The 21,748-nt window shown below is 35.9% G+C and overlaps 1 pseudogene; it reads right to left on the bottom strand.

Moving 5' to 3' along the window:
- Positions 1–2,152: 2,152 nt before the first annotated feature.
- On the bottom strand, positions 2,153–2,250 carry LOC132280305 (small nucleolar RNA R71; annotated as a pseudogene).
- Between the last annotated feature and the right edge of the window lie 19,498 nt (positions 2,251–21,748).

Here is a 21,748-nt window from a genome sequence, read left to right as displayed (position 1 = left end):
TTTATATATATAGATCTTGTTTGTTCAATGATTTATGTGGTTTAATATTTTCAATTGATCATTTCATTCTATCCATATGTCTCTGAATGCTAGAATAGATGTTCATGTATTTTTCTCTATTTCTTGTGTTATTGATGCATGTCTATGTGTATTAATGCCATAAATCTAGAGATTGTCAAAACATTGTGCTTAATGGAATGCTCTTATAATTTTCTAGATGGTTCATGCTCATTTCTTGATGGATTGTGCCTCTTCCTTAGCTTAATTAGTTTAATTTTATGTCATTAGCTTAATTATAGTGTAGTGGTAGCATAGTTGTTAGATGGGAGGACAATTCATGTTTGTTGTTTGATATTCCATACTTTTGCATGCAAGTAACATATGTCTCTAACCTTGTGGTATATTTAGCTTGTGAGCTTAATGAAAGGATTAATAACTTGCTAGATATATTGTGCTTTTCACATGTTAGTTAAACAATATATACTTAATTGTTAGATATATTGTGTTTTTCATATGTTGCTTAGACAATATATACTTAATTGGTCACCCTTACTAATTGAATCAACCAAACACACACACACATCAATATTGCAACACACATTTCCCTCATTAGTCACTTGTCAAGGGTGTAGAAAAGTATTGTTTGGTGGTGACCTTTAAACCCCAAGATCTTTCTCTCTTACTTACTATTTATTGCGTTTAATTATTTAGTTTAATTTACTCTCTAGTTTAATCAACCAACCAACTATTTGTTTGATCACTCGACCTATTAACCCTAATTGTGATTCCACAACTAAATTCGACTCCAATCCCTTGGGACGATCCCTACTCACCCTAACTATATTTTTAGTAAAGGTAGTAGTGGCTTTTATAAATGTAAAACTTGGCCCTCGCCTTAATACACACTTTCTAAGCTTGTGGTGTAGAGACGGCGTAAAACACCACCAAGTTTTTGGCGCCGTTGCCGGGGATTCGGCAATGTCATATTTGTGGAATCAATTAGGAATAAGTACTCTTTTGATTACTTATTGTGTTTGTTCATCTTTGACAAGGAACATTGAGCTAGGAAGCAAACAAATGAGCATTCAAGTAGAGGAGCTAAACAAGAAAGGAAAAATGCTAAAAAAATTTTAAAAAAAATTTGCTAAGCTAAGCTATAAATTTGGAGTTGAAGTGCTAAAGGACGTTTGTGAGACTTTCTTTACTCAATCCCTTAGTTAAATCGTCGACTCGCGTGGAGGCTTGTTTTTAATTTCTTAGATAAATCGTTAGCCTGTGTGGAGGCATTCTTAATTGTTCTTTGCATCATTGTTGTTAAAGCATAGGAGTATGGGTTAAATGTTTGTGGAGGAAGATTCATTGAATTGTTGTGAAGTCGAAGTGTTTGTTCATTCATTATGTTTATGTGTTTTTACATTGTGCATGTATGGTCGTAGATCACTAAGACCAACTCTTGTCCCTCTTGATTTGCATCTTGAATCCGTAGTTAGAAATCCTAGAGGAAGAGGTAGTTGTAGTCAATCCATTTCATCAATGGAAGAACACAATGAAGACCATGTGGAGGACCTTGGTCACATAGACTAACAAGGTATCCTTCATCCAAATATGCATCATGAGAACAGCAAGCACCATTAGACATGCCTAGGCCATTCATTCACCAACCACCACAACAACAAGGCTAAGTTCCATTTGGAATGCCAAGGCTAATGGATGCTCCACAACCTCCCATTATTCAAGGAAATCAAAATCAAGGTGCCCATGTTGCACCTCAAATTGCTAATTCTCCACTTGCTTTAAGAGATCACTATGTGCCTAATGAATACAATGCACCCACATGCATTCAATTGCCACCATTTAGAGCACATCACTATGAAATTAAGCCACAAACCATTCAAATGCTTCCTAACTATCTGGACTTCCAAGTGAAGAACCTTACAAGCATTTGGATGAGTTTCTAGAAGTATGTTCCACCGTAAAATATACGGATATGCCGGAAGAGGTCTTAAGACTCAAACTTCTTCCATTCACCTTAAAAGACAAGGCAAAGTATTGGTTTAACAATCTTAGGCCTTTTTCAATCACTTCTTGGGCAAAAATGCAACAAGAATTCTTGAAGAAGTATTATCCGGTTTCTAAGACCAATGCTATGAGAACTTCCATTAAAGAATTCACACATAGGGATGGAGAAACATTTCATGAGGCATGGGAACGCTTTAATGAATTGCTTAAGAAGTGTCCACATCATGACATACCCAAATGACAATTAGTTCAATATTTCTTTGAGAGCTTATCGGACAATTACAAAGGCATGGTTGATGCTTCCATGGGTGGCTCATACATTAATAGGCACGAGGATGACGTGTGGCATCTTTATGAGAGCATGAGTGAAAATTCTTTGCATAGAACATTATCATCCAAGAATGGTAGAAATTCACAAGGTAGGAAGAGTGTTGGTTTACATCAAGTCGGCCATTCAAATGAAATAGCCGCCGAAATGAAGTCTTTATCTCAAAGGTTTGATCAATTTTTGATTAACCAAAACTCGGCGAACCAAGTATCTTCCTTCCCTAACCATTCTCATCGTGTATCAAATGAAACATATATGACTTATTCTTGTGTTCTTCATTCTACTTCTCATTGTCCTCACGGACAAGTGCAAAATGAACCTAATGAACAAGTCAATGCAGCTTTTGTGAACCAAGGGAACAATCCTTACGGTACTCATTATAATCCAAGTTGGAGAAATCATCTGAATTTATCTTGGAAAAACCAAAGAGAGGGCTCAAACCCTTCCCAAGACAGTTTTCAAGGGAAGTACATTCCACCTCCACTTCAAAACCAAGGATCCCAATGTTATAGACCTTATCAATCACAAGGGAATCAATTTGCTAACTCTCATTTTCCCAACCAATTTTATTCCCAAGGAAATGCTAGAAGTCCCACCTTTGAAGAAAAAGTTTTGAATGCTTTGGGCATTCTTGAGGCAAACACACGATTGTTTCATTCCCACTCTCAATCTATTGCAAAGCTAGAAACCCAAGTAAGGCAAATAGCAAGCACTCTTAATGCAAGAGAGAAGGGAAAGATGCCTATGAATGCCCTACCTAAGCAACAATGTGTTGTGGAAACCTATTCCTCATCAGAAGCCACACCATTGAGCATGTCAATGCGGTGACTACCTTGTGGAGTGGTAGGATTGTGGACAATCAAGTTGAAATATCCAATGAAGATAGTGAACCGGTGCAACCTCAAGTTGTCACCCATCCCGTTTCACATCCCATTCCTCCTTCATTGCATATACATGATCTTGTGAATGAGAAAGCTTTAAAATGTGATTTGAAGAATGATTTTGAAAATGATTTGAAGAAAGATTTACCGAAAAATGAGTTTAAACAGATTTTGTTGAAAAATGATTTGAAACAAAGTGATTTGAAAAATTTTTGTGTTAAAAAGTTTTCAAAAGAAAATGCTGAAAAAGTGTTTGAGCCAAAAGTTCCATTTCCGGATGCCTTAAAAGGATCCATTTCAAAAGACAAGCAAAAGGCAAAAACCAATGAAATCATGGAAATGTTTAGGCAAGTGAAAGTCAATCTTCCACTTTTGGATGCAATCAAGCAAATTTCGGCTTATGCCAAGTTTTTAAAAAACTTATGCACCCAAAAGCGGAAGAACAAGAGCCAAACACCAAGAAAAGTGGTTTTAACTGAGTAAGTGAGCTCAATTTTACAACATAACACTTTACCAAAGTTTAAGGACCTCGGTTCACCTACTACTTCATGCATCATTGGTGATCATATTATTAATCGGGCATTTCTTGACTTAGGAGCAAGTGTTATTCTTCTTCCATACTCGGTTTATGTCAAATTGGGCCTCGGTGAATTGAAACCGACGTCGGTACTTTTACAACTTACCGACCGATCCATTAAGAAGCCTAGGGGTATAATTGAGGATGTTTTGATAAAGATTGACAAATTTTTCTTCCCCGTTGATTTCGTTGTCATTGACACGGAACCGGTCCTGTAATACCCCTAATTTTAAAAGGATATTTCTGGTATTTACATTTTTTGATTTAATTGATTTATTATTTTTTTTTATTTGATTAATTGGTTACTTGTTTATTGTGTTGATTAAATGGTATGTATTTTGTTTAATTATTTATTTGTTAATTTTTGCTTAATTGTTAATTATTTATTTGTTTTAATTATTTGATTAATTGTTAATTATTAATTATTTGTTAATGGTTGTTTTATTTATTTATTTATTTCTGGTACTTATAAACTTACGTAAGTTCTTATAGCCGACACTATTTTAAACCTAGGTTGATCTATGGGCCGAGTTGTATATGGATTAGGGTTTAATGTTAGGTTTATAAATATATAATATTACTGTGGTTTAGGGTTTTAAAAGAAGTTAAACATTTTCTGTAAAACGATTACAGTGACTTGAGATATAGAGAGAAACAGAGAGGGATAGGAAGGAAGGCTAGGGTTTTGGTCTAAACTAAGGTTGGACCAAGAAGGAGGAAGGAGAGGTTGTTCGTACGTGATACCAAGAGTAACAGAGGTGGAACATCAATTACGATTTTCGTCGGAAAATTTCAGAGACGATAGTTAGAGATTTTAAACCAAAGTCTCGAAGGCAAGTTTTTGTTCTTCTCTTTCCCTTTAATCTGTGTTCTGTGCATGCCTAGCTAGACTCCAGGAGCTTAATTAATGCTAAAATATAATAATCATGCATGTTTAATTGGATTAAAATAGAGTTTCAGATTTTATATGCTTCTTCATGATTTCTTTATTTCTTAGATCTTTATGCATGAATTGTGGTTTAATTTGAATCTTTGTCTGCTAAATCATTTAAAATAATTTACTATGGACGTATGGGACATAGGTTGAAGTTTGGATACCTTAACAATAGAGTTTTAGGATTTACAGAGGCTGAACAGACGAAGAAGACGACCTCCGCACTAACTTAGGCGGCTATGTTTGTAACTTAGGGGGCTGAGTTTGTAACTTAGGGGGCTGAGTTGGTAACTTAGGGGGCTGAGTTGATAACTTAGACTGCTTAGTTATAACTTAGGCGGCTGAGTTGGTAACTTAGGCTGCTTAGTTGCAACTTAGGCGGCTGAGTTGGGATTTTTGGTTTTAAACGCCCAGTTTGGGTTTTTGTGCACTGTTTGGACTATACAGAGTGTTAGCTCCTTGTTTCAATTGTTTTAAATGTTTTATAGGACTGTTGTGGACTTGTAATAACATAGAGAAACAATAGTTCATAAATGGAATAGGGTTTGGACAGTGTGAAGCTCGGGATAAATGTATACGTTGTACACTGTTTTGCTAGTTTTATGTACTGGAACTTATCAAGGTTTTATATATGATTTAATTATATATATAATCATATTTACAGATTATTATAAGTACGGTGAGTTAACTAAAATCAACTATACTTAGATTGGATTTAATTGATACTTAAATTGTGTTAAATTGTATCAATTCATGGACTATGTTGGAGGATCTGCTAGGTTTATATACTGGAGCTTAGCAAGGTTGTTATATATGGTTGAACTATAAATATAAATCATATTTCCATAGTAGTATAAGTATAGTGCATTAACTAAAACTTCCTATGCTTAGCTTGGATGTAATTGATACTTAAAATCCTATTAACGGTGTCAATTCATGGACTGTGTTGGTGAATATGATTGCTTAAATTTATTGTAGCAGTTTACATTACTGGGTTTGGATTTTGGGCTATATAATGAATGCCTAATATTTATGTACATGCATTAAATTTATCTTGTGCATATTCTGGAGTGTGGTTGATGACTATTTAATATTATTTTCTCAACTGTGTTCACTGGAGGATTATATGTACCGGTATGGGACGGTGACATATTAGGGATGGTTTAGCTCAAAACGCTTAAATATAACCTATCGGATTAAAGGAATGGATTGAAAAATATTGAATCCTAATTGTGACTAAGTTAGATCAACTGCGACTAAGTTGAATGGCTTCCTGGATTAATGGATGGTAGTTAAGTCATATTAACTGAATAAGTTGAGTGACTAACTAGTTTGTATAGTGTATGTCATTAATAGGTATTTGAATGACATACCCTGGTCTTGGACGGACTTTATATATATATTTATGGTACCACGAGATGAGCTTGAGTCTCAAACTCGTTGGTTAGGGTGCGTATATGCAGTGGATGCGTAGCTAGTTAAAGTAGGTTGAGGTGTACCCTGTTAGGTCTAGGTACTCATGCTCACCTTTGGGTGCGTTTTCGCATGTTGCCTTCTATTCAAGTTGAGACCCCTACTGTAGTCCAGTGAATGTCCCTTAGTGTGGATATATATATGTATGGACTAGATAGATATTGTTGAGCTATCTAGGATGTATCTGCGTATCGGATTACTATTTGGATCGTAGTACAATAGGACTTGCATGTGGGCTTGACCCACTCTTTTATTTTTCCAGGTGTTCGTCAGTCGCAGGGTTAGAGCTTGGACGTGCAGAGCAGATACAGACACTCATTCCTGCGACTACGTAGGACTACTCTATATGTTTAGCTTTAGTTTTCATTTATGTTATTTAAGTTTCAGTTTGGGATTTTATTAGAGGTCTACAGGATGGATTCCCGAGTTGTTAAACTTATGGAGTTTTGGATTATCGGATTTTAATAATTATAGTTTGAGGATTTTTAATTTAGAATTCTTTCAGCGTTATTATTTATTTTCTTCATTATTTTGTAATCCGTGTTCGTTTTAAAATACTTTAATTGTCTGATATCCCTCGGGTTTGGGCCTGGGCTTGACCAACCCGCGTCTCGGATCCAAGGGGTATCACAGGTCTCCAATCCTAAAAGCCAAATTCCTGTTATCCTTGGCCGTCCTTTTTTGGCAACCGCTAATGCCAACATCAATTGTAGGACGGGGATAATGAAGATCTCATTTGGCCACATGAAGATGAAGTTGAATATCTTCAATCCCACACCCAATTCATTTGACAAATATGAAGGAGAGGTTAATGATGTAGATAAATGTCATGTTCTTCAATGTCAAAGAAGTGAGTTTTTGTGTAAGATGAAAACTTCAAATGGATCATTTTCAACCTTGTATTCTCAAAGTCTTGTTTCAAATTCTTGCCTTGAAAGGGCATGGAAGCCCAAAGATTGTGATTGCATTGACAAGGGACCAAAAGCTTCTTTTGAGCTTAATCCAATAAGTTATTCAAAGAACTATTTATTGGGTGGAATTCAAAGCATCTATCACCCCAACAAGGAGGGGATGCATTACAAGATTTTTAATCCGGGCTAAAAGAGCCTAATGTCTTGCTAGAGACGTTAAAGACTAGCAAAACATTTCGTAGGGTGTCAAAACCTTATTCCTCCCTCATTTCTACCTTAAATTTCATTTCTTGCGAAGTCTAGATACTCATCTTTGGGTTCATACACATGGCTAGGGACTGTGATTAGGACTGCATGAACTTTTATGTTGTGATTGAGCATTCTGCATAAGTTCGATCGATCTCAAACGAGAGTTCGATCGATCGAACTTCCATCTAAATCTAACACTTAGAAAAAATTTCGACCTGCATCCAAATCACCCCTCTGTCCCATCATTCGAACTTATTCTCAGATCGATTAGAAGACCTTAGATCGATCAAACTTGAAAGTTCGATCGATCTCGTGCTCCAACACTTAGAAAAATTTTGAGCCTGCATCAACCTGCATATTTCAGCTCTCTGTCTCATCGATCGAAAACATTTCAAGATCGATCTGAAGTTCTTCGATCGATCCAACTTCAAAGTTCAATCGATCTTGAGTTCCAACACTTAACCAAATTTTTGAACCAAAAACCTGCATACTTTTAGTCTCTGTCTGATCGATCGAACATTTTGTTCAGATCGATCTCTGTTCTTCAATTCTCTATTTTGACTTTTATTTGACTTTTTAATTTTCAAAAATCCAAAAATATTTATTTTATTTTATTTTCCAAAAAAATACAAAAAGATTTTCTATATTTACTTAATTTTTCAAAAAAAAAAAAAAAAAAAGAAAAAAAAAAAAAAGAGAAAGGGGATTTTACTTTATTTATTTAAAAAAAAAAAAAACCAAAAAGATTTTATTTTATTTTTACTCTTATTTTTCAAAAATCCAAAAATATTTTCCATTTTTCAATTTTAATTTTAATTTTAATTTGTTTAATTTTAGTTTTTAATTTTTCAAAAATTCCAAAAACACTTTGAAGAGAGATCATCACAGTTCGATCGATCGAACTGGACGGGAAAAGTTTTTAAAAATAGAACCTGAGGGTCTCAAGATCGATTCATTAGATCGATCCAACCCTCCAAACCATTGTCCCTCATTCCCGTCACCACTGTGCACTCATCTTCATCATCTTCTCCCGCGAATCTCCGGCGAGATCCGGTGGGCGTTGACTTTTCTCTTCTCTCGGATTCCATCACCCCCTTCGCATCTCATCCACTTCTCTCATATTTTAGGTGAGATCCGAGATCCACTTTGTGATTTAAACTTCTATTTTATGTATTCGTACTTTACATGCTAGATATATGATATTTTGATGATGAAATCCACCATTGATGAAGCTTGAAACATTGTGTATATATGTGTATATATGTGTTTGTATATATTTAAGTTTTGATTCGATTTGTGGGAGTATGGGCTTTGTAAAGTGATTAGGATTGAGGAATTGTTGTGTTGATGGGCCCACGACACTGTTCGTGTGGCCCCCGTGCTTCTAAAGTCACAGATCTGTGACCTTGCAGTTTCATCTTCGCACAATTCGATCGATCGAACTTCTATCTCAGATCAATCTTGAAAGATCAATCGAACTCATCTTTTTCAGTTTCTCATATCGATCGAAGTTTTGAGATCGATCTCACATTTTTTTTGTGATCGATCGAACTTTACATATTTCATACACATATTCCATGCATCTTATCTTGTGTCCATGCTATCTCAATCATGCCCAATGCCTGTGATATTCCACATTGGATGCATTTCATACTTATATTGTTTAGCATGCTTCATATCCTATCACTTGCATAGATTCATGTCATCTATATGTTTTGTCTATCTTATTTGATATGCATGTTTCTATTTTGCGGTTTCAATTCTTTATTCTGGCACTAACTCCCCTTGTAAGTTTTAAAATTATTTTTTAGGCCATGACTAAGCGCAAGACTATTGCCAAGAGGCAACACGGGCCTCAGAGACATATCAGACCTAGGATAGAGGAGCCAACAGAGCCCTCTCATGCACAGGAGGAGCCATTAGAGCCTACTCCACCTCAGTCACCTTCTCATGAGGCTGAGGCTGATCATATTCCATTTACTTCTGAGGCTCAGCCTGCGTTTACACGATCTCCATCTCCATCACAGGCTGAGGCTGAGGCTGAGCATTCACCATTACCATCTCTACCACACCAGCTAGCTCAGCCAGCTCAAGAGCGTGATAGGCCCGCGCCTAGATATGCACATATGACAGTGGATCATGAGTCAGTTTTCGACATAGATTTTTCTCCAGATCGGTGTTGACCCGATCAGCTTATGATGATATTATCCAGAGGGGCCTTGCAGCTATTATTACCCTAGTTACTGAGCCAGTCTACCCGCGGCTAGTACAGATGTTCTTCTAGAACCTCCGACCGTCCCCGAGTACCACGGCAGAGCTGGTCACTATTATAGATGGCCATCAGATTACTATTATAATGGACACGCTAGCCAGATCATGCCATTGTCCACACCGATGCCCTCTGGAGCTACAAGAGCTATATCTGAGGCTATACAGGCCTTCTTATGCCGACATGGCAGTTTTCTTGACAGGTCACCATGCCGATGATGAGACTTTCTCCACCCGCACTTTTCTTCCAGATGACCTATGGTTCTTTGATTCCATTCTCTTTCGGAACATATATATGGCCGGGCACAAGATTTAGCGGCGAGGAGACTATCTGACAGCCCTCTACGCCTTTTATACAGGCCATTGGGTATCTATCCCCGCGCTCAACTGAAGCATGATAAGGAAGCTCTTCGATGAGTATATCAGCAAGAAGAGGCCCAGAAGGGCTAAGTCTCTTCCATTCGGCCACTTTATCACCCAGATACTGATCGATCAGCGCTATCCTTTCCATCCTCAGGAGCACCCTGAGAGAGATTCCCATCACTTCTTGAAGAAGGACTGGGACAAGAGCTACAATGCTATTATCACCAGACTATAGGACCACACAGTAGTGGCTACAGAGGAGCTTGAGGCTGAGGAAGCAGAAGCAGCAGCAGCGGACCCCGCAACGGACGATGTACCAGTAGGTCCAGCTGCCGAGCACATAGACATCGATTTAGAACGACCTGCAGATGACGCAGAGCAGCACTCTCCAGCTGGGTCACCAGTACACGAGGAGGAGTAGACTCAGGATCTTTCTTCTGATTCATCCGTACCTGAGGCTCCTAGTCAGACCCCCGACTTTGGAGAGCATCTTCAGGCTCTTGAGGATGCAGTGGTTGCTATCAGACCTGATACTGCTACCATTCGAGCAGATGTTGTAGCCCACCGAGCTGATTTTGCTACATTCCGCATGGATGTCATGACTGCACTCCGAGACTTATCTCATGATATCCGCGGAGCTCGCCCTGCCCGTCCTGCCTCGTCCACCTAAGATTCCCAGTTTCTTCTATCTTTTTATACTACACCTCTGTGATCTATACTTCATTTTTGTCACTGTATATTATTTGCAATAGGATATGTCGGCTTTGCTCTTTTGATGTACTCTATACTTTATTTTCTTTATATATGTTTTTGCTATGGATGTCATGTATTATATTCTTATTTCTGTATGTTTGACTCCATCAGGTACATCACAGTGACTTTAGTGAGAGAGTGCTACCCGATTTTCAGGACCACCCTTATACCTCTCTCACTGCTTTATTTCGTTTACACTTGCATGTCCACTGTGCACTAATTATCCCTTTTTGTTATCTGATGAGTTTATCCGAGTGCCAAATGTAAGGACCACAGTTAATCCCAAGTTTGGTGGGGCCATGCCACCCACTTTGGATACTTCAGTCCCAGCCATTATTTGCCTTAATTGCACCGGTATACTATTTCCTTTTGTTCTCTTTGCACAATGAGGACATTGTGCCGTTTAAGTTTGGGGGTAATGGTTTATGTTACAGTGTTTGCTTTTAAATTCAAAATTTTGAGTATAACTTGTGTATTTGAGAGATTTTCTATGATTGGTCCATATTAGCGATGATTTTGATTTTTTGAGGATTATATTGCTTAAAATTTAAAAATTGTTTGACTTGAGAGTCTAATACTCCTTATATGCCTTATAGATGCCATTTAGGAGTAAATTTTTCGAAAGATTGATATCTTACTTGCATTTTTGGTCCACATCATCCTGATTTTGTGATTGTTTTGAGATTCACTCTAATATTCTACACTAGCACAGGTGCACACTAGCATTCATTTGTGGGGTACATGCTTTGTTAATTATTGAATTGGTTATATCACAATTGGGCTAATAGTGCATTGAAAATTTTCATTCTTGATAGAGGTGGATAACAACCCCTTTTCACTAAGTAGCCAGGATTCTAGCCTCATCAAGCACTGAACTTCTCGCGTCGAAAAGTGGAGGGCCCAAACTCTAGGTTAATAACTTTAAAAAAAAAAAAAAAAAAGCCAAAAAAAAAAAAAAAAAAAGTTGCAAAAGCAATAAAAAGTGAGGACTTTTCCCAAATGGTAAGAAGGGGGAAATGATTAGATGGAGGTTGTCTTGATTTGTAACCAAGTTGATTTGAGCTTGTAAGTCCGTAGGGGTGTTTGAACACCTAATGCCCTAAAGCCGTCTGGTTTGGGAGTCATTGACCTAATGCTCGACCTCATGAATCGCTAGAAAGCTTAATAGATCAACACATTGCACCATGCTTCCATCTTTGATCCTATAAAAAAAAAAAAATTGAGTGAAAAGAATAAGCGCACCTAGAACAATAAAGCTCTAATAAAAGGTCCACTTTTTGTCTTGATGATCGGTACTAGATTTGCGTGCTAGTTTGAGGGTAAGGATGTGATTAATTCTTTAATTGGCTTAGATAACAACATATTTAATGCCAGTCCACTCAAAAGGATTCTAGAGTTGTTTTAATTTGCATGATCATTTTCTTGATGTGTAGAGGACCATACTTGCTTGCTTGATGTTAAGATTTTGGGAGATTGCTTAAAAATGTTTGAAAAACTGCATACTTGAGGTAGTTTTCTCCCAATACTTGTTTGCAATATTGGTATCTCTTTAGAAAGAATGAGCTTAATGTTTGTGGGTATCATTTCTGGAAACCCTAACGAGACTTCACTCGTCCACTAGTGGTAATCTAGGGGTTTAAAAGGCTTGTTGCATATGCTAAGTGCAATTGTGTTCCCTACGAAAGTGGCGTTATCCATTTATTGTTTTCTAGTTCATAGTTGTTTAGTTATTCATTTCATTCATTTACTTTCTAGTTCATTGCTAGGGACTAGCAATATTTAAGTTTGGGAGTGTGATGAGCGCTGAAAAGTGCATATTTAAACCCCTTAAGCTTAGGCAATCTAGTACCTTTATCTATCTTACTTTACCGTTTTAGATTGATTTCGTATTATTTCTATTTTCAAGCACTTATCCCGAAAATAAGCTAACTCAGCCAAATAAGAGCATAAATGAAGCAATTCTAGGATGAATTAAAGAAATGAGCCAAGTGGAAGCAAAAGGAAGAAAAAGGTGAAAATTAACATCTTCGATCGATCTCAGATCAAAGTTCGATCGATCTAACATGATCGATCTCAGCACTTCAAGATGGATCAGAGCCATGATGACATTTTTAGAGATGTCAAAAGTTTGATCGATCCAACATCATTCTTCGATCGATCGAACTACCTTGTCCTTATCCAAATGATTGATCTTATCTAGTTGTACCACCCTACCAACCACTTTTGTCCTTTTCCCAAAAATATCTTCAAAATATCTCAGATTTGTTTTTATCCAAAAAGTGCCGCCATTGAGGATCGATCCAACTTCAGTTCGATATATCTCAGCCATGTTCGATCGATCCAAGTTTAAGGTTTGATCGATCGAACTTCCTCCAGTGCGAAAAAGTTAAATTTCCAGCTCACAAAAAAGTTATCCTTTATCTAATCATCGGGGAATATTTGTTGTACGACCCCAGCTTATTTTGGGTGTCATTTGACCTACCTATTTAAGGATAAAGATTACTTTTTACATCATATCACATCATATCATATCATACCTTGTAAAACTCTTGGAGAGGAAGCTTAGAGGAGGAGGAGGCTAGAGACACCATTGGAGACTCTCCATCAACCAAGGAGCAAATCTCTACCATGGAGTTAGCCCTTGAAGGTTGGAGAAGCACTACCATGAATGGCTAGACATCCTCTTGGGGCTAGAGTTAGCCCCAAACATGCTTTGTACATCTTGATTTTGTGTATTATTGAGGGATTAGTGTTGTAATACATGTTTTGGCACTTTTATATATATAGATCTTGTTTATTTAATGATTTATGTGGCTTAATGCTTCCAATTGTTCATTTCATTCTATCCATATGTCTATGTATGCTAGAATAGATGTTCATGTGTTTGTCTCTATTTCTTATGTTATTGATGCATGTTTATGTGTATTAATGCCATAAATCTAAAGATTGTCAAAACATTGTGCTTAATTGAATGCTCTTGTAATTTTCTAGATGGTTCATGCTCATTTCTTGATGGATTGTGCTTCTCCCTTAGCTTAATTAGTTTAATTTCATGTCATTAGCTTAATTATAGTGTAGTGGTAGCATAGTTGTTAGATGGGAGGATAATCTATGCTTATTGTTTGATATTCAATGCTTTTGAATGCAAGTAGTATATGTCTCTAACCTTGTGGTGTATTTGGCTTGTGAGCTTAATGAAAAGATTAATGACTTGCTAAATATATTGTGCTTTTCACGTGCTATTTAGACAATATATACTTAATTGTTAGATATATTGTGTTTTTCACATGTTGCTTAGACAATATATACTTAATTGGTCACCCTTACTAATTGAATCAACCAAACACACACACACATCAATATTGCAACACACATTTCCCTCATTAGTCACTTGTTAAGGGTGTAGAAAAGTATTGTTTGGTGGTGACCTCTAAACCCCAAGATCTCTCTCTCTTACTTACTCTTTATTGCATTCAATTATTTAGTTTAATTTGCTCTCTAGTTTAATTAACCAACCAACTATTTGTTTGATCACTCGACCTACTAACCCTAATTGTGATTCCACAACCAAATTCGACTCCAATCCCTTGGGACGATCCCTACTCACCCTAACTATATTTTTAGTGAAGGTAGTAGTGGCTTTTGTAAATGTAAAACTTGGCCCTCGCCTTAATACACACTTTCTAAGCTTGTGGTGTAGAGACAACGATGCCACCACCATCACTTGGGTTATTTCGAGTTGGGTCCGCCCGAGTTGCAGCCCTAATTAGCAGTCCTCTAATTTTAAACGCTCAATTTCTATAATTACACATTTATTTATGAGATGCTACTGCCTATAAAAATTAAAAATATAAAATTTTAAGACAAAATTACCCTGTAATCTTTTCTTATATCTCTCATTTCATTTTCATCTCCTCAGTTGTATCCCTTATATTACCATATATATATATATATATATATATATATATGGAATCACATTCAATTCCTAATTCATATTATTTTTCTTGCCAAAACGAGTAACATTATGAGAATTTATTATTTTATTTCCTTTTTTTAAATTATATTTTAACTATATATATACCTACTATATATTGATAGCAAGTGATATATATATATATACAGGAAGGCTCTCATGCGGTCCTAAAGAACGAATTTTTTAGTGGGTCAATAGTCAAATAGTTAATTACACGTTATTACTTTATCAAACCTAACCATAGATAATATTTATTACCTTAATAATCAATTTACCATAATTACCTTAATAGTCAATTTACTATAGTTTTCACTCAATATAATTAAATATCCAATCTCATCATCCCAATTTTGAAAATAGTTTATGGTATCGGAAAATCCACGTTCAAAATTTTAAAATATTTCAAAAACTGTTTCTATTACTCAACTTCTTCTTTACTTTTTTCTAGTGCACATAACACACACATCCCCCATTTACCACTTCACAATTTCTTCAATTTAGATCGTTATTAACAAGAACTTTAATACTACATGTCTAACAATTCTTGGTACTATTTGCATAGGCATATCAAACTAAACCTTATTTATCAATTTGCAATGTAAATTGGAAACTCCTTCTCATGCCATTAATCTATCATATGCTTCCAATAAGCTAATTGGTCCCCTATACTCTAGATACATATGGGACAATTCTTAAATTAGTTTTCGAATGATACTCAATTTCAAATTGAAAATAACTAAGATTGATTTGCTGGGCTAAAAGAACAAATTGAGAGCGAAGTGTGGAATAATTACTGAATAAGCTTTTTTTATGGGTTCAAATGATACCAATTTTTTAAGGTTCGTGAATAAGCTTTTTTAATTTTATTGTTCTTTTAATTTTTTTCTTTTCAATTTAGGGGGATTTTTTTCATAAACAATGATTACAAATTTATAAATAAATTGACTATCGGAGATTACAAAGAAAATGGAAGAGATTAAGGAGGAAAGAGATTGAATAAAGGTATTGACTAAATATAGTAAATTGACTATTAAGGTAACAAATATTAACTATGGTTAGGTCTAATAAAGTATTATGTGTAATTGACTATTTGACTATTGGTCCGCTAAAAAATCCGTTCTTTTGGACCGCATGAGAGCCTGCCTGATATATATATATGTTGACGGGTAAAGCTGTTCCTATATGCCAAAATAATGTAGTGAATTTGCGGTTCAAGAAAAGCCTTTTGGGTCAAGTTTAAATTTATAAAAACCACTTCCAACATTACTACTAACGTAGCAAGAGTGAGTAGGAATCGTCCCAAGGGATTGAGTTGTCGTACTAGCTTGAGGAATCACAATTAGGGTTAGTAGGTCGAGTGATCAAACAAATAGTTGGTTGGTTGATTAAACTAGAGAGCAAATTAAATTAAATAATTGAACGCAATAAAGAGTAAGTAAGAGAGAGAGAGATCTTTGGGTTTAGAGGTCACCACCAAACAATACTTTTCTACACCCTTAACAAGTGACTAATGAGGGAAATGTGTGTTTCAATATTGATGTGTGTGTGTGTGTGTGGGTGTGTGTGTGTGTGTGTGTGTGTGTGTGTGTGTGTGTGTGTGTTTGGTTGATTCAATTAGTAAGGATGACCAATTAAGTATATATTGTCTAAGCAACATGTGAAAAGCACAATATTACTAACAATTAAGTATATATTGTCTAAGTAGCATGTGAAAAGTACAATATATCTAGCAAGTCATTAATCCTTTCATTAAGCTCACAAGCCAAATACACCACAAGGTTAGAGACATATGCTACTTGCATTCAAAAGTATGAAACATCAAACAACAAGCATAGATTGTCCTCCCATCTAACAACTATACTACCACTACACTACAATTAAGCTAATGACATGAAATTAAACTAAGGGAGAGGCATAATCCATCAAGTAATGAGCATGACCCATCAAGAAAATTACAAGAGCATTCCATTAAGCACTATATTTTGACAATCTCTAGATCTATGGCATTAATACACATAGACATGTATCAATAACACAAGAAATAGAGACAAACATATGAACATCTATTCTAGCATACATAGATATATGGATAAAATGAAATGATCAATTGGAAGCATTAAATCACATAAATCATTGAATAAACAAGATATATATATATATATAAAAGTGTCAAAACATGTATTACAACACTAATCCCTCAATAATACACAAAATCAAGATGTAGAAAGCATGCTTGGGGCTAACTCTAGCCCCAAGAGGATGTCTAGTCACTCATGGTAATGCTTCTCCAACCCTCAATGGCAAACTCCATGGAAGAAATCTACTCCTTGGTTGATAAAGAGCTCCCAAGCTTGTGTCTCTAGCCTTCTCCTCCTTTTTTCCTCCCTAAGAATAGCCTCTCTTGTGATAGATGGATCATTCTCAAAAAGTGTATCATATTCTATATATAGGTAGGTCAAGTGACACACAAAATGAGCTGGGGTCATGCACACAATATTCCCCAATGATTGGATAAAGGACAACTTTTGTGAGCTGGAAATTAAACTTTTTCGCACTGGAGGAAGTTCGATCGATCGAACCTTGGACTTGGATCGATCGAACATGGCTGAGATCTATCGAACTGAAGTTGGATCGATCCTCAATGGTGGCGCCTTTTTGGATAAAAACAAATTTGAGATATTTTGAAGATATTTTTGGGAAAAGGATAAAAGTGGTTGGTAGGGTGGTACAACTGAATAAGATCAATTATTTGGGTAAGGACAAGGTAGTTCGATCGATCGAAGAATGATGTTGGATCGATCGAACTTTTGAGATCTCTAAAAATGTCATCATAGCTCAAATCCATCTTGAAGTGCTGAGATCGATCATGTTGGATATATTGAACTTTGATCTGAGATCGATCGAAGATGTTGAATTCCACCTTTTGCTTCCTTTTGCTTCCACTTGGCTCCTTTCTTTGATTCATCCTAAAATTGCTTTATTTCTGCTCTTATTTGGCTGAGTTAGCTTATTTTCGGGATAAGTGCCTGAAAATGGAAATAACACGAAATCAATCTAAAACGGTAAAGTAAGATAGATAAAGGTACTAGAATACCTAAGCTTAAGGGGTTTAAATACGCACTTTTCAGCGCTCATCACACCCCCAAACTTAAATATTGCTAGTCCCTAATAATGAACTAGAAAGTAAAGGAATGAAATGAACAACTATACATCTGTGAACTATAAAGTAATAAATGGATAACGCCACTTTCCTAGAGAATACGATTGCACTTAGCATATGCAACAAGCCTTTTAAACCCCTAGGTTACCCTTAGTGGACGAGTGAAATCTCGTGAGGGTTTCCAGAAATGATACCCATAAACATTAAGCTCATTATTTCAAAAGAGCCACCAATATTGCAAACAAGCATTGGGAGAAAACTACCTCAAGTATGCAATTTTTCAAACATTTCTAAGCAATCTCCCAAAATTTCACATCAAGCAAACAAGTATGGTACTCTACACATCATGAAAATGATCATGCAAATCAAAACAACTCTAGAATTCTTTTTGAGTGGACCGGCATCAAGTGTGTTGCTATCTAAGCCAACTAAAGAATTAATTACATCCTTACCCTCAAACTAGCACACAAATCTAGTACCGATCATCAAGACAAAAAGTGGACCTTTTATTAAAACCTTATTGTTCTAGGTGCGCTTATTTTTTTCACTCGTTTTTTTTTTATTTTTTATTTTTTTTTTATTTTTATTGAGGATCAAAGATGGAACTATGGTGCAATGTGTTGATCTATTAAGCTTTCTAGCGATTCATAAGGTCGAGCGTTAGGTCAATGACTCCCAAACCAGACGGCTTTAGGGCACTAGGTGTTCAAACACCCCTACGGACTTACAAGCTCAAATCAACTAGGCTACAAATCAAGACAACCTCCATCTAATCATTTCTCATTTCTCACCTTTTGGAAAATTTAATAAGTCCGTAGGGAAATCAAGACAACCACCATCTAATCATTAACCTAGAGTTTGGACCCTCCACCTTTCGGCCTGAGAAATTTAGTACTTTATGAGGTTAGAATCCCGGCTACTTAGTGAAAAGGGTTTGTTATCCACCTTTATCAAAATGAAAGCTTTCAATGCACTACTAACTCAATTAGGATATAACCAATTCAATAATTAACAAAGCTTATACCCTACAAATGAATGCTAGTGTGCACCTGTGCTAGTGTAAAATCCTAAAATGAATCTCAAAACAATCACAAAATCAAGATGATGTGGACACAAATGTGAGTAAGATATCAATCTTTCGAAAAATTTACTCCTAAATGGCATCCACAAGGCATACAAGGAGTATTGGACTCTCAAGTCAAGCAATTTTTAAATTTTAAGCAATATAGTCCTTAAAAAATCAAAATCATAACTAACATGGATCTCAAATCTCAATCATGCAATTAAAGCTCAACTTGAAGTAGAATGCAACAAGACACTTTACCCCCAAACTTAAACCGCACATTGTCCTCAATGTGTAATGAGAACAATGGAAAAGATGGAAAGAGTATACCGTGGTGGTGAAAGTTTGAAGCCCGACAATGATCCAATATGAAAAGAGTCTCCCCCAAACTTGGAATTAACAACCTATTTGAATAATCACACTAGCAAACTCACATCAAATATCAAATGGGATAAGATAAGTAAACCAAGCATTCTAAGACAATATAGCAAAAAATGGATGAGAGATATGAGATTAAGCCCTAACTAAAGTATGAAAGTATGCATGACTACATATAAGAGCACAATGGTGAAATTTTTTTATGTTTCTCTTTTTATGAAAGCAAGTATATACAAAATGCAAGAAAAACAAAGAATAAAATGTATGAACAAAATAAAAGAAAAATAAAAATAAAGAAAGTAAAATGTAATGAAAGAATATGTACAATTCAAGAAATGAAAAATAATATGTACAATGCAAGTATATACAAAATTTTCTTACTTTTTGCTTTTCATTTTTTTTTTATTATTATTATTTTTTTTATTTTATGACATAACAAGTATGTACACAAACAAAAATAAAAAGGCAAATAAATAACAGCGCAAGGAAAAAAAGAATGCAAAGAATAATATTTTTTTTTTGGAAATAAGAAAATGAAAAATAAAATAAAATAAAAATAGAAAAAGGAAAAAGTCAAAAAGTCAAAGGGGCAAAGCTATGATCGATCTATGCTCGCACGATGGGATAGAGAGTATGAAATTTGCAGTGCTTTGAAAAAAATTTTAAGTATGGAATCTCAAGATCGATCCAATAATGAAATTGGATCGATCGAAGAACTTTAGATCGATCTAAGAATGTTTTCGATCTATCTGACAAAGAGTTGAAATATACAGGTTGATGCAGGCTCAAAATTTTTCTAAGTGTTGGGACTTGTAGATCGATCCAATGATGAAGTTGGATTGATCGAAGAACTTCAGATCGATCTTGAAATGTTTTCGATCGATGAGACAGAGAGCTGAAATATGCAGGTTGATGCAGGCTCAAAATTTTTCTAAGTGTTGGAGCTCAAGATCAATCGAACTTTGAAGTTGGATTGATCTAAGGTCTTCTGATCAATCTAACAGAGAACTAAGATCGGAAAATTTCCTTGGATCGATGAGACAGAGAGGTGATTTGGATGCAGGTTTGCTGCAGAATGAAGTTCGATCGATCGAACTCTCATTTGAGATCGATCAAACTTATGCAAAATGCTCAATTTCAACATGAAAGTGCATGCAGTCCTAATCATAGTCCCTAGCCATATGTATGAACCCAAAGCCAATATCTATACTTCGCAAGAAATGAAATTTAAGATAGAAATGAGGGAGGAATAGGGTTTTGACACCCTACGAAATGTTTTTGCTAGTTTTTAACCTCTAGCAAGACATTGGGCTCTTTTAGCCCGAATCAAAGATCTTGTTATGCATCCCCTCCTTGTTGGGGTGATAGATGCTTTGAACTCCACCCAACAAATGGTTCTTTGAAGAACTTGTTGGATTAAGCTCAAAAGAAGCTTTTGGTCCCTTGTTAATGCAATTTCTATGTTTTCATACATCGGGTCAACTAGATGTGCAGCTTCGAAATGTCTTTGAAAGACTTGACCCTCTATGTAAGGTTTCAACCTCTGTCCATTAACCTTAAAAATGTTTCCCTTCTTCAAATTTTTTATTTCAACCGCCCCATGAGGTACAACAGAGATGATTTCATAAGGACCCTCCTATTTGGTTCTCAATTTCCCAGGAAAGAGTTTCAGTCTAGAGTTGAAAAGCCAAGCTTTTTGACCGGGTTATAACGAATTTTTCACAATATGCTTATCATGAAAGGCTTTAGTTCTTTCTTTGTAGAGTTTGGCATTGTCATAAGTATTATGTCTCAACTCCTCCAACTCATTCAATTGTAACAACCGTTTCTCTCCAGCCTTATCAAGATCAAGATTGAGCTTCTTAACCGCCCACAAGGCTTTATGTTCCAACTCAACCGGAAGATGGCAAGGCTTCCCATATACAAGTCTATAGGGAGACATGCTAATGAGAGTCTTATATGCCGTCCGATAAGCCCACAAAGTATCATTTAGCTTCCTTGACCAATCCTTCCGGGTGGTGTTAACCGTTTTCTCAAGAATATGCTTAATTTCCCAGTTAGACACTTCAACTTGCCCACTTATTTGAGGATGGTAGGGAGTGGCTACCTTATGAGTGACGGAGTACTTAAGAAATAAGTGCTTCAAGAATTGATTGCAAAAATGTTTTCTTCCATCACTTATTATAGCCCTTGGCATACCAAAATGAGCAAAGATATTGGATTTAATGAATTGAATGACCACGAAGTGGTCATTTGTTTTGGTAGCACATGCTTCCACCCATTTGGAAACATAATCAACAGCAAGAAGAATGTATTAAAAACCATAGGACATAGGAAATGGACCCATAAAATCAATGCCCCATATGTCAAAGATCTCAACAAGTAGCATATTGGTTAAGGGTATCATATCTCTTCTGG

This window comes from Cornus florida, unplaced genomic scaffold (assembly GCF_030987335.1).
Source record: "Cornus florida cultivar Cherokee Brave unplaced genomic scaffold, ASM3098733v1 CherokeeBrave_3.0.0_Hap2_Chr10, whole genome shotgun sequence".
Lineage (NCBI taxonomy): Eukaryota > Viridiplantae > Streptophyta > Magnoliopsida > Cornales > Cornaceae > Cornus > Cornus florida.
Note: the sequence above shows the minus strand (reverse complement) of the source record. Positions and strands in the feature narration are given on the sequence as shown.